This window comes from Lytechinus pictus, chromosome 16 (genome assembly GCF_037042905.1).
Source record: "Lytechinus pictus isolate F3 Inbred chromosome 16, Lp3.0, whole genome shotgun sequence".
NCBI classification, from domain to species: Eukaryota; Metazoa; Echinodermata; class Echinoidea; order Temnopleuroida; family Toxopneustidae; genus Lytechinus; species Lytechinus pictus.
In genome coordinates, this window is record NC_087260.1 from 1,091,189 (window position 1) to 1,106,619 (window position 15,431).

Below are 15,431 nucleotides of genomic sequence, written 5' to 3' on the forward strand. Positions count from 1 at the left end.
ACTCACCTCACAGTCACAGTGTACACACACACAGCACTGCCTTTCTTGTACATGTACATTTCAAACTTCGATACGGTACCACTACCAGTACATCTTATCAAATTGTGATCTGTGTCTTTCACATTTCTTGCATCACAACCTCACAATCACTTTCAGAATTTGTCTAGCATTCGATGTCTTAGCATGAATTTTGGATACGGGATTACAGGAAGGTTCAAGAAACAAAGAAATTTGTATTTTTTCCAGTTGTTTGACGGCTTCGTGCCGTCTCTATCGTGCGTGGTGCACGGTGTACATGGTATCTTATGAAAAGCAAACGGGAAAGAAAAAAATAAGCTGGCGCGAAACGGGACTTTGAGGGGTTAAATTAAATGAATAGCGCCAGCTTAAGTCGCACTAAAACCAAAATACAACGCGAGCTAGCTCTTGGCTCTCGCTCAGCTGTGACAAATTATTACCGAGAATGCTTGGCGTCTCTATGAACTTAGCCAGGGAACTTCGCTGCTTTGAATCGAGAATAAAGTCGAAATTAGTGTCATGAAGGTGGGTGCATTTGTTACGACAGTATTTGATCATAAGATCATAATAATCGCTACCCATTACCCGCGGCTCATACCCCTCTAAACGACATTGCACTGGGCGGCTACGGCCGGCCACTCGATGTGTTGTGAACTGGCAGACTTCTTACATGTTCGGGAGGGGCTACGCGGGCGGGCTCAGACCCGTCACCGTGTATAAACCGCACCCCCGACTTTTGCTTATATCCCGCCGAGAAAAAGGTGCGGTTAATACACCGTTACTTACGGTAATAAGGTTTTCACGGATGAACAAAATTATAATATCATTGACATACGGGGCCGCAGAATGATTTTGAAACAGGGGGTTCATAAAATCACAATAATTTATTATGTCATGTTCATTTTCACTTTAGGGAGGGATCCATGCAGTCGTGCCCCTATTTTATTTTGATCATAGTGTGTCAAAGTAATTTTGATTGGGTGCGTATGACACTAGTCTTTAATTACACCCACCCCTTAAAAAGCGAATAAAAAATTGATTCTCGAATGTACATGTAACGCCAAGAAAAGTAATGAGATACCCTTTATAATTACTACTTGCTATTATAATAGCGCATAATCAAAGATCAAAACACTAACTTATACAAATTATTGTTAATGATATATTTCTTACAAATTAAAGCAAGTTACATATAGTAGGCCTATATAGAAATTAAAATATTATATCCAACATAAACAAATTGGTCATGAGAACATCAAGTGACGTGAATGAAGGAAATGTGGAAAAGGACGATGCAGTTAAAGGTAGGGATATCCAGCGGAGAAGATGGGCTAATTCACTGTCTTTTGAATTAATTGTCAATTTTTCCATTAATGTAGGTTGTATATTTTTATTTTATCTGATATAATAGATATTATTATCTATTATTATCTAAAATAGGCCTATAAACAGAGAGGTAAATGCAAAAATTATATAAGAGAATTTCATCCCGAGAAGTCAGGTATAAATGCCAAATTCACAGCATAATCCCCATGTAATCACACTGATAATCAATCGAAATGCAATTTGTCATTAATATTTTCGATTGTAATGAGGTTGGGTTCTTTTCTTCAAGAAAAAAGGCCGGAGACGGCATCCCTTTTTCCCTTTTTCACAGCGTTACAACGCACGAGCTATGTGTACATCCGGGTACTTTTGCAAATCTAGACCTATCGAGCAATGGCCGACCACGCTCCGCTCAATCACAGACGTTAAGTGTGATTTAGAGCCGACATGAAGTTCCTCACACGTATAAATATTAATGCGCTGCCGACTTCAAAACATCGCATGCGCGAGGTACCGGGTCTGGTCCAAGCTCGGACCCTCGCGCGCATGCGATGTTCTGAAATCGGCAGCGAATTATTACGTGTGAGGAACTTCATGTTGGCTCTAAATCATCAATTTTGAGACTGATAGAAGCATGGAAAAGAAGTGAAACTTTGTGTAAAGTAAGAATATTAGTTGCACTTGTTTTTAAAGATCGTGATGTTGCATGAATTTTGTATTTTCTCCCCATAAAATCCCACCTTTTGTCACTCGGAATATCCGATCGAGTTCATGGTCTCGAAGTTCGGGTAGGTGAAGCGTAGTGTAGCGGTAGTGAAGTGGAGTGGAGCCTGCACAAACTTCGCTCGAGGTAGTGCCACTCCTACTCCTAGTCCTATTCCTAGTACCAATCTTCTTCTTCTTCTTCTTCTTCCTCCGCTTATATCGGAGATCAACAGCAAGGTGCTGCATAAAGAATGGGAAAGAGTTCCATATGCACCCCTCACCAAAAATAACAAAAGATTGTTGACACTTCCGATTCGTTCACTTCAGATTTTTCTATCATTTTTTTACTGTTGCTTACCTTAGTTGGGACTCGAACTCACCTCGTTTGATCTGCAGTCAAGACCTTTCCCGCTATGCTAGCGAGAAGCGCTGATACCGGAAAGGGTATTTTTACGATTATCAGCCGATAGTTCGACTAGTCTTGACTCGCAGACCCTTTACTGACTAAATAAACCGATGTCTATGGACAATTACACGCACAAGATCTCGCTCGAAATTTGACGGAATAAAGCCATATTTTGGTATGTATTTCCACTTCCCCATCATATATGTTCGATATTAGGGCTAGATATATTATTCTGAACCTTCTCCATGTTTTTATTTTCAATTTTAGTGGGTGGTGCATATGGAACTCTTACCAAAGAATGTCCATCAGCAGTTAATGATTATAGAGAGGAAAGAGATGTAATACGGCTAATATGGAGTTTATAAAGGAAAGTCAATGTAAGCGAAATAAGCACATCATTATGTTGGGAGGTGAGGTAAAGAGAGCATGGGAGTAACACCGCTCTTGTGAATGCATCTCCTTTGGTTGTATCATAGAGGGAGTAGATTTCATCTGGCAGGCGTTTACTTCTAAGCTTATTGCAGAATTCTTGTCTGTGAGTGTCTAGGTGAACACATGTTGCTATAAAGTGGACAATATCTTCTGCTTCTTTCTTGCAGAGCCTGCATTCGACTATTGTGGTCTTCTTTATTTTAACAAGTCTTGTTTGCACTGGATATGTCTGGCTTAGTAGCTGTGCTCTGACAATTACTGCTTGCCTGAGAAATCTCGAGCTGCCACAGCGGGGATACAAGTGGTAGGGGTTCCGAATGTTGATGGAGGTCCAGAATGAGAGCGTTTTCTTTGCTTGGATTGCCTCCATGGTTTCAAGTATGACTTTTTACTGTTTTCTTCCATTGGCAGTAAGGAATTGGGTCCAGTGTAAGTGACTGAAGATCTGGTAGGTTATACTTCAAAAGGATAGTTTGCCAGGCTCTGATTGTGACCGTTTGCTTGGAGAGGGCATGAAGAAAGGTGCGATATTCAAAGCGTTCGTGAGGGAGGTCAAGTAACTGTCCTATCAACTGAAGCTTCACAACGTCCACTTGCGCACTGATAGGTATTAGTCCAGTCAAAAGGTGTACCGATTCATCAGCTGCAGACTTCGGTAGGCCAAGAATCTGCTTGAACAGTTGAAGCTGTGACTGGTTGAGTCTCTTTAACATACCCTTTGTAAAGTTAATGACAGCGGCTCCAAAGAGCATGCGGGAGATACAGTACACTCTCCATAATGTTGCGCAGTGTTGTGGTAGGAGGCCACCTGTATATGCACCAGCTCCAGTGAGAGCATAAAAGGTTTTGAGACCTTTTGTAATCATGTCCTCAGTTGGATCTCTCCTTGTGCTAGTTTTTATAATGCCAAGATGAGGATGCATTTGTGCAGTTTGCACTGGGTCCTCTCCCAGATGCCAGGCATATTGCTGTGAGGTATGTTTACTATCGTTGAAGGCAATGATGCAGCTTTTGGATGGATTGATTCTGTATTTCCATTCTTTTGTATAGTTGTTTGTGACATCAAGCATAGATTGTAGTTCACTTGGTGAATTACTTAGAAGGGCTACATCATCAGCAAGGACTAGAAGACCAGAATATCGACCTAGTAGATTACAGCCAAGATTCCTGCTGCGTAGACGTTTGATGAGTGCATCAATGAATGTAATGTAGAGGAGTGGAGATAAACTCCCCCTTGCCTTACTCCTTGACAGATTGGAAAGGGCTCACTTGCTACATCATTCCAAAGGACTTGACTCTGAAGATCTTTGTACAGTGACTGGATCATATTAAGATGTACAGGATGGATGTTTGTGGCCCCTAGCTTATGGAAAAGACCCTGATGCTAAACTTTGTCAAAAGCTTTCTCAGCATCTAGGAGTGCAACAAAAGTGGGGGTTTTGTTTGCAGAATTAAGTTCAATTATGAGTTCAAGACAACATGAGGTCAGGATGCAGGAGTGATGTTTTTGGAAACCAAACTGGAGTTCATCTGGAATATTGTTTTCTTCAAGGGAGCGCTGGATCCTTGGTTTAAGGGCAAGTTCAATCAATTTGCACAAGGTAGAAGTCAGGGTTATTCCACGATAGTTTCTTGGGTCTTTCACATCTTTGCCTTTCCCTTTGTGTAAAGGAAGAACAAGTCCATTCTTCAGACTTTGAGGGGTAAAAGACGATACCAAGAAGGAGTTGAAGACTAGAAGTATAAGACGCCTTGCAGTTGCTCCGAGATATTGGATGTGTTCTGGGCTGATATCATCAGGTCCACTAGCTTTCCCTTTCTTGAGGCTGGCGATGGCTACATCAAGCTCATGAGAGGTAATGAGGGCTGATTCCTGTACCATTGGGATAACCTCATTAGGTTCAAATTTATCATGAATTGTTATTTGAGAGATTTCGGCATTCAGTGTAGGTTGAGCCAAATCTGTGAAGTAGCACTTCCAACCAGCAGCTAAATCACCTTTCTCGTATGTGCAGCCTTGGTACTCCAGCACTTCTGTTTGACGTTTTGTGATGTTGGTTCGTTGCCTCTTGATCAGCTGGTAGAATAGCCTTGAGTTTCCAGTTGATGCAGATTCGATGCTGGACAGGAGCCTACGGTTTTCTAGGGCACGTGCCTGTCTCAACCTTTGTCTGAATACTTTCTTCAACTGGAGGTAGACATCATGCAGAGATACTCCTATAGGCTTTCCATTGTCTTTCCAGCGTTTCCATGCATGATTTGCTTCAGAATATGCTTCAGCAACTTCCGTTGTCCATTCTGCTTTACCGAGACGTTTTTTGGCAAGGTTTAGTGTGAGGGAGATTTTTTGACTGCTGAACCATTGCTTGGGAGAGAGACAACAGGATTGCTTCAGCCTCTTTACCAAGAATTTCACAGTCACCTATGTTGGTAAATAGATCCATTGCTATCTCTTCCAAAGGTACTGTGTAGAGTTCCTGGAGAGTATTGTGATCAACTTTATCCCATTTTATTTTTATTCTGGCAACTTTTTCCGATTTGTGAGGGGAAGAGCTTGGCGACTTCTTTTCCTCCTTAAGAGAGGACTGAGGAGTACAAGGATCCCATGTGATGGTGACTGGAAACAGGTCGGATGTATTCAGAGGGTCATCCTCCTTTATAGATACAACTCCAAATCGTGATAGCGCAGATGAAGGTATCACTCATCAATGAACCAGGTTATGATTAGACACTTCAGCCGGGCGGGCGATCGCGTGGACACAGCGCTAGACGTAGATTTTTGCATTGCAGTGAATGGCGAGCGCATATCTAACACACACAGTTCGCTCCGCTCGGCACTTTGGCCGAGCGCTGGAGTTGCATTCGGCATTGCTCGAAAAGACAGAGTCAGTTTCTTCCTTTATTCCGCTGATTTTGATTGGTCAAACATTTAAAAAATTCCCGCGGTTGCTTCGTACATCTTCGGTAAACATCGGAAATATACAAGACGGAGTATCACTTACCTTCATGCGAGGGAAGGACCTAATATTCAGGTATTTATTTTTCTTTGCTTGAAATCACCTTCTTGTAATCATCGGATCCCTTGTAAACTTGGTCAGTAATAAAATTGTATATTTGAGAACATTTTGTTAAATTCAAATTTGGTCCGTAGAGAGCCTGCGGATATGAGCTTCAGTTTTGAGTGTCATGAGGTGTTTGTGAATCTGACTCGGCCGATCGAGCAGGGTTGTTTTGAGCGTATACGAACAGCTGTGAGTGACGTCATCCCCACTGCGTTGGGCCTGAGATTAGTCTTGGTATTCAGACACAGTATGTTTCAGCCATTGTATATTTTTTTAAATTACGATTTGAGCTCTGTTAATTCCCAGTGAGCAAAATATATGGGGCCCATATGGGTTACTTGTGGGCTTATCAGGGCTAAAAATGTGGGCCCCATATGGGTTGCCCATGTGGGCTATGTATGGGCCCATCTGGGCCCCTTGTGTTTTTTGCACCGTACACCCCGTCTGGGGCCCATATGGGCCAGGGTTTCGCGTGGGGTAAATATGGGCAGGCCCACATCGTACCCATGTAAACCATATGGGGCCCATTTGGGCTATGTATGGGCCCCACCTGGCCAATCTGGGACCCATATGTACAACCTATGTGGGGCCCATTTGGGCCAAGTGGGTTTAGTGTGGGTTGAATATGGGCAGGCCCACATTGCTCCCATATGGGCCCCATATGGGTTGCCCATGTGGGCCATGTATGGCCCCACTTGGCCCATCTGGGACCCATGTGTTTTTTGTACCGTACACCCCGTCTGGGGCCCATATGGGCCAGTGTTTCGCGTGGGGTAAATATGGGCAGGCCCACATCGTACCCATGTAAACCATATGGGGCCCATTTGGGCTATGTATGGGCCCATATGGGCCCCACTTGGCCAATCTGGGACCCATATGTACACCCTATGTGGGGCCCATTTGGCCAATCTGGGACCCATATGTACACCCTATGTGGGGCCCATTTGGGCCAAGTGGGTTTAGTGTGGTTTGAATATGGGCAGGCCCACATTGCTCCCATATGGGCCCCATATGAAAACAATACTGTGTTTTTATATGGGTCCCATGTGGGTCCACAATATTTTAATCAATTAAAAAAATATATTAATTTGTATCATCAAGGTGACTTTATATACAACCCAATACTCTAATCCTTATCATTTTATCACATCCTTTAATCCTACATTCTAACCCTAAATCCTAATCCTATCATACACCTAACCACTGAATCTTGTTATTGACTTATATAGAGCGAGTTTGCTATACTTGACAGGCTATGGTTGATAACAATATTTAACCTTGACAATTTTCTCCTGAAATTAAATGTTTTGATTTTTGATTTTATGGTAATAAATTGCATACTTTTCTGAAACTTTTCATGGTGGAATCCTTGCATAAACATAAACATATTAATTGTTGTAGCCGTATTAGCTAAAATTTTGGTCATTTACTGTTGTAATTGTAATGAATATTCATGAGTGCAGTCCAGATCGATCATTCAGTGATATTGAGCTCAGATGTGACCCATCTGGGTCTCAGAAGGCTTATCTGGTACATATGGGCCCAGATATAACCCAGATGGGTCCCACATATTTTAGCCCATCTGGGTCCCACTTGGAAATGCCCATCTCCTACCCAGATGATATTCATCTGGTACATATGGGCCCAGATATAACCCAGATGGGCCCCATATATCTGGGCCCCATGTGGACCTACCCACTTCTAGCCCATATGGTTTCCATATGGGCCATATGGGTCCCAGAAATTTTGCTATCTGGGGTGTTCTCCTTTGAAAATTCAAAATTTTTCTTTATTTTAAGATGCATTAACACGATTAGAACCTAACCTGTGAATTGTAAGATCACAAACAATTTTTTTATCCGTAAGCTATTTATCAGCAATCGAATTAGTCGTATACATAGGGTACCCGATAAATCCCTAAAATCAACACTAAACATGTGATTTCTAGAAAAGGCAGGCATTCCAAAGCAAACTTTTATGGGGTTGAGTTCTCATCATAAGTGTATCAAAAAATTTGAAAATTAAGAAATTTTTTTTTTCTTCTTCTTTTTCCCCCCTTTTTTTTACCCCTTCGAGATTTACCAACAATGTGAAATATACCTTGATTACTATCTATGTCGAGCTTTAAAATACATGATCGGATTTTAGTGTCAAGTAACAAATGCAAAGGCTAACATACTAATTAACATTTATCAATCAAACATGAAAATAAAGAACGGATTTTGTCAAAAGCTAGAATTATTTATGAAAGATATAGGTTATTCTCATATTTGGGAAAACCTAAATACATTTTCTAAACGACATCAAGTTAAATCAGTGGGTACAGTTTCAGGAAGATAGATACTGGAAGAGAATTATTGTAGTAAACTGAGAACGTATATAAAGACCTTAAACGTAGGCCCTACATAGAGAAATATTTATAACTAGACATTGATAATCTATAAGTTAGGAATTATTTGAAGATAAGAATTAGCAATAGTAAATTTATGACTGAACAAGGGCGACAAAAACAACTAGAAATCAATCAACGTACTCGCGCCCATCCTTAACCCGCAACGAGAAAAATTATGATAATAGGCCTATACAATAGTGCCGTCATTTAGAGAACTGAGCTAATCAGGTTACTTCTTGTACATCATGCAAATAAAAGTAATGATTACGATATAAGTAAAATTTATGTAACTAAATAATATGAGTAATTATAATGACGGACTACATGTATGATACATTCGTGTTAATAGATGACGCCATGGACGTGTTGTAATGACTTAATTGTAATATCTTGAAATCAGTAAGAGTTTGGCCAAATGTTTAATAATGTATTTTCTTTTCGAATGGACACATATTTTGGCGATTGCTTATATTTACTTGTTTATATATATATATCTCTGTTTTGCCACGTTCATTATTTATAATATTTGATGACAATCCTAAACTGTGGATTTTATTTGAATAAATTGATTTGATTTGATTTGATTTGTAATTTCAATGTTCTTCAAAACATTTTTTTTTGGACCAACCGTGTTATTTTGTTTTGAAATCCTCCTAATATAGTGATTTACCCCCCCCCCAAAAAAAAAAAAAAAAAAAAAAAAACAAATTAAACAAAACAAAACAAAAACATACACACATTTTGATAGTTTTTCTTCTTTTTATGAAATAATTCCCCGTGAAGTGATGAGTTAACCATTCCCCTGCACAATATCTAAAAAAGGCGAGTGCGAATTAGCGTGAGCAGATTTTTTCCACGATATAACGGCCTATATTGTTCCCAGCCCCCCCCCCTCGTCTTTTTCTTTAATGTAATAATAATAATAGTTGGGCATTTATAAAGCGCCATTTCCTTTCGGTTACATGCAAAGCCCGGTCTCTCTCTCTCCCACTTTATCTTTTCTCTTCTGCTGTCCACTCTTATTTTTTTCCATTTCCTCTCCTTTTTGTTTTCCTCTCTTTTTCCTTTCCCCCCTTATTTTTAGACCACCAATATGGGGGTGGGGGGGGGGCGGTCCCTTCGGCCCCTGTATCGCCAATGTATACATACAGACCCATTCGATACACAAATGTGTGTGCTACCTATGGATTTATTATGTGTCTATCAGTAGATTAATAGATTTATATCAGACCACATCGCCTACAGAGATACTGCATATATGGCCAATTATTAGTTCTACTACTTTATGTGGGTTGTAGTTTGGAGGATTCATTTGGCCCCGTATAGGTTTAATATGTCTGAATCTTGGCTTAGGCGATAAGCCACACCGCCCATATATATAGATACCACATGGAGCCTATATGGTTTTATTTCATGGGTTCTAGGTAGAACCCAGATGGGGCCAATATGGGTTTGATATGTTTCTATCTGGGCTCAGGCGATGAGACACATCGCCCATATAGATACCACATGGGGCCCATATGGTTTTATAATGTGTGTTCGTGGGAGGACCCATATGGGCTCCATATGGGTTTGATATGTCTCTATCTGGGCTCAGGCGATAAACCACATAGCCCCTATAGATGGCGCATGGGGCCCATATGGTTTACTTATTTTTTGGTTTAGGTAGGACCAATATATAGGGACCATATGGGTTTGATACGTTTCTTTCTGGGCTCAAGCGATCCCATATACATACTAAGTGGGGCCCATATGGTTTTACTTCGTAGGTTCTAGGTGGGAAGACCCATATAGGCCCCATATGGGTTAGATATGTCTCTATCAGGGATCAGCCGATAAGCCACACCGCCAATATGGAAACAACATGGGGGCCCATATGGTTTTATTATATGGATTCGTGGGAGGACCCATATGGGCCCCAAATGGGTTTTATATTTTTCTATCTGGGCTCAGTCGACCCAGAAATATGGCACTTCGCCCATATAGATACCACATGGGGCCCATATGGTTTTATTATGTGGGTTCTAGGTGGGAAAACCCATATGGGCCCCATATGGGTTTTATATGTTTCTGTCTGGGCTCAGTCGATCCATAATTATGCCACTTCGCCCATATAGATACCACATGGGGCCCATATGGTTTTATTATGTGGGTTCTAGGTGGGAAAACCCATATGGGCCCCATATGGGTTTTATATGTTCCTATATGGGCTCAGGCGATCCATAATTATGCCACTTCACCCATATAGATACCACATGGGGCCCATATGGTTTTATTATGTGGGTTCTAGGTGGGAAAACCCATATAGGCACCATATGGGTTTTATATGTTTCTATCTGGGCTCAGTCGATCCATAATTATGCCACTTCGCCCATATAGATACCACATGGGGCCCATATGGTTTTATTATGTGGGTTCTAGGTGGGAAAACCCATATGGGCCCCATATGGGTTTTATATGTTCCTATCTGGGCTCAGGCGATCCATAATTATGCCACTTCGCCCATATAGATACCACATGGGGCCCATATGGTTTTTATTATCTGGGTTCTAGGTGGGACAAACCATATGGGCCACATATGGGTTTTACATGGTACATATGGGCCCCAGTAGGCCCACATGATTCCCATATGGGCCATCAGATACTTTGCTATCTGGGTTATGAAAATCAAATTGTTATTTTGAAAATAATTTTGTAGAATTCGTGTGAAATAAGTATTAAGAGCAAAACTGCAAGTAAACTTTAAGAATTTTGTTTGATAAGTGATTTTTTTTGTTGGAATGCGTCTGAATGTCTAGAATATGGTATTGTTAATGAAAGTCGTATTTTTGAATGGCACAGAAAGCTCCTTTCATGAATTTAATTTAGAAATAGGTTTACATACATGAGATGTGTTTCATGAATTTGATATCTGATTTATGGACCTTTGTTATGGTGTTAATTATTATTTTGAAGATATTATGAAAAAATAAAAGAAGACAATAATGAGGAAACAGTGATGATGAGACATTGATAATATGAGACAATAAATATTGAGACAATTATAATAATTATTATTACAATAATAATTATTATGATTATAATGATAACAATTATAATAATAATAATAATAATTATAATTGTAATAATTATTGAGACAATATGTTAATGAGACATCAATTCTAGTATTTATTGACAATAATAATTATTACAGTAATCATTATTATAATAAAATAATTGTAATGATAACAATTATAATGATGTAATTTGAATTGTAATAATTACTGAGACAATAATATTAATGAGATATCAATAATAATCATTATAATAATAATACTTATAATTAAAATAAATATAATTGTAGAAATGATTATAATTATAGTAATTATAATTATTGAGACAATAACTATTATTACAATAATAATAATTATTATAAAATAATTATAATGATAACAATTATAATGAAAGTAATTATAATTGTAATAATTACTGAGACAGTAATATTGAAAGGTCATCAATAATTATTATTACAAAAATTATTATGATTATAAAAATAATCATAATTCTAATTAAAGGCCTTATAATTATTGAGACAATAATAACTATTATTACAATAATAATAATTATCATAAAATAATTATAATGATAACAATTATAATGAAAGTAATTGTACTTGTAATAATTACTGAGACAGTAATATTGATAAGTCATCAATAATGATTATTATTATAAAAATTATTATAATTATAAAAATAATCATAATTATAATTAAAGGCCTTATAATTATTGAGACAATAATAATTATTATTTCAATAATAATTATTATTATGAAATAATTATAACAATTACTATAATGATAGTAATTATAATTGTAATAATTATTTAGAAAATAATATTAATGAAACAAAAATAATTATCATGATAATAATAATTATTATAATTATAATAATAATTGGGACAATAATGAAACGATGATGAGACAATAATAATATCAACAATTTTATAGAGACCACAATAACAAGACAATAATGAGATAAAAGACAATTGAAATCAATCTGTTTTTATTTTTTGATAGAAATCCTAAGATTATTATTTTAATTCTCTTTCTTTGATTACAAATAATATTCATTGAAAACTTAATTTCTAATGTTCAAGCAAAGATAATCAATATCAAGTCATGTTTACCCTGTGCACAAACCTACCACAGGGCAATTACCCCCGAAATAGGGTTAGCTAGTTAGGTGTAGATTTTTGGATAGGGGTACAGACTACAGTGTAGTTGTCCGGGGGGGGGGGTAATTGTCCAGGGGTGGGGGGGTGGGGGGTTATCGTCCAGGGGTAGTTGCCCTTGAACCAAAGAAATCATATGCCAATATGTCAAATCAATCTGAGTACATTAAGATTTAAATAAAAAGCTTGTACAATTCCCCATAAGCTATGTATTATAAATGTGCCATGCCCAAAACAAAGAGAATAATAAGATTTCGCAATCTTCTTTTGTCCACAAAAAGCCCTGTTTTTTCATCACAAAGATGACAATAACTTGACTTCTAGATATCGGAATTTGAAAATTCAAACAGTTTTGTGAATCATAGATATTGAGCCTCATTGTGAACCTACCAAATATGCTGGAACAGCCTTTCCTAATTTTCACCTGAGTGCCTATTATGATATAACCTTGTTCTCAGTTATATCTCCATGTGTGGCAAAATAAGGGTGGCAATGTTTGGCTTATTTTCTCTTTTTCTTTGGGACAAATGCTTGATTTTTTTTACACTGACAGTTTCCATTCCACCTATTTGTCATACAACTTGGCTCTTTAGTAAATTTGATTCTTTAAATTATTTTTTTCTTAATTAAAAATAGAGATCAGAAAATGAAAATTTTCTTGCCATATTACTTTCCACCATTAGAGGGCGTACAAAAAAATATGCCCAAAATTCAAGTTTTTGAGCGCTCTGGTGAATACAAAAATTATTCCCAAGTTACTAATGAAAAATGAATTGCAACTGTATGGAAATTAGTAATTTTGGTCACAAAAGTGATATTTTAATGATTTTTTTAAGTGTGTGCTCTGTACAACATTGGCATACCATAGTCCTACCTGTAGATTCCCCACAGGCAGGATGGTTGCAATGTACAAGTGGTACCAATGAGGTCCAAACATTACATGTATGGACCTCATAGGCGACATAAGTGATAAAACCGGTTAGACATTGCCGTTTCTATTTGCACCCAAGGACTTTGGCAAATGTACGCCTTAATACAAATTGGATGGTAAAAATTTTGGTATGAATTAGTTCTAAACATCATAAATAATCTTTTAGTGAAATTCAAAGTTTCACAATGTTTAAAAGTTAATGGATTGAGGTTAAACTTACAGTTTCAGTCTTTTTTCTTGAATTCTTGGTGAGCGTTCCAAACGCTGTGAGGACTGATCAACTCCGATGTGATTCACGTACTGGTCAGCTGATCGGTCAGGTGATCGGTTGGTTATCTTTTTGTCAGACGTTCATAATTTATATTACAATATATCAATCTTCAGTATCTTGATTTCAAGCATCAGTATTGCAGAGAAAAGTCATTATAGATTGGAATCAATGGCAGATCGGGGGGGTTGAGCATTTTTCTGGCCCGTTCCACCTTTTGAGATTCATAGTCAATATTTTGGATGTCAAAAAGAAAATATGTCGTTCATACAAAGTTATGTCCCCCCACCTAGCTCCCTTATGAGAATCACAGCAATATTTGTAATGGGGATATTTTGTTCATATTCTTTGATCTTTTTTGGCCTTTTCTTTTTTGCTTCTCAAATTTATTTTACTTTGAACAATATGATTTTCTATATTTAGTGACAAACTTTTTTATGGGGGGGTGGGGGCTTGCCAAATATAACGCGGGACAAGATGACCTTCTTTTTTTAGTGACAACTTTTTTGTTTTAAATCAAATTTTACGAGAGACAAAATGACCTTCATTTTTTAGTGATTTTTTTTTATACTTGACAAATTTTAAGAGGAACAAAATGGCCTTCAATCATTTTTAGTTAAAACCTTTTTTTTGTTCGGGGGGGGGGGGGGGGGGGGCTTGCCAAATATTACACGGACAAAATGACAGTCTTTTATTTTTAGTGACCATCTTTTTTTTTACTTGTCAAATCTTACGCGAGACAAAATGACCATTTTTTTTTGTGATAACCTTTTTTTGGGGGTTGTCAAATTTTACTTGAGAAAATGCACCTCCCTACTTTGGAAAATCGAAGATTAAGATCATGAGTACATGTATATAGCCTACATCTCAGAGGCGTAAACAGGTGGGGGCATGGCTGGTCCTCCCCCGAGTGGATTTCACCTGAAAAAAAAACGGGATAAGAGCAAAGGAAAGAAGAAAGAAAGAAAAATTGAAAGAAAGAAAGAAAGAAAGAAAGAAAGAAAGGAAGGAAGGAATGAAGAAACGGAAAAGTGAAAAGAAAAGGGAAATGAGAACATAAAAAAAGGAAAACGAAAGGAAAATTTAAAAAGGAAGGAAAGTCATGTGAGAAAGAACAAATAATCCCGGGGGGGGGGGGGGGGGGCTACAGATAATAAAAAAAAAATCTGCCATCTGTAATTAAATTGGATTAGTTAATATCCAGAGGTCCCAGTAGTCTGCTGGGCAAACCCTTCGCTCGAGTTAAGGGTCTGAATGTGCAGCCTACTCATGCCTTGTGTACTGAAGGCTCTCTCGCTCCTGTATTGGAACAGCAAGTTTTGTATGTGCTAGTCTTTGCGTGGAGGCACACTTGTTGATCAAAGTTCCAATGAGGGTCTGTGCCTGCAGACTAAGGTCCCAGGGCTACCAACATACATGTACATGTAGCGCGGGGGTAACAAGGGTTTGGACCATGGCGCTGAAATGTTCTAGGAGGAATTAAAGGGAAAAAATGTAACATTGTCAAAAATCTATCTCAAAGTTAGATTCTCATGATAAGTCTTTTTCTCGCTCGCTTTGCTCACTCGGGACCAGTGGCGTACCTAGGATTTACCACAGGGGGGGGGGTGGGTGGGCAAAAAAAAAAAAAAAAAAAGGTCTTCAATGAAAAAGGTCTTCAATCGTAACAGAAAAAAATTTGA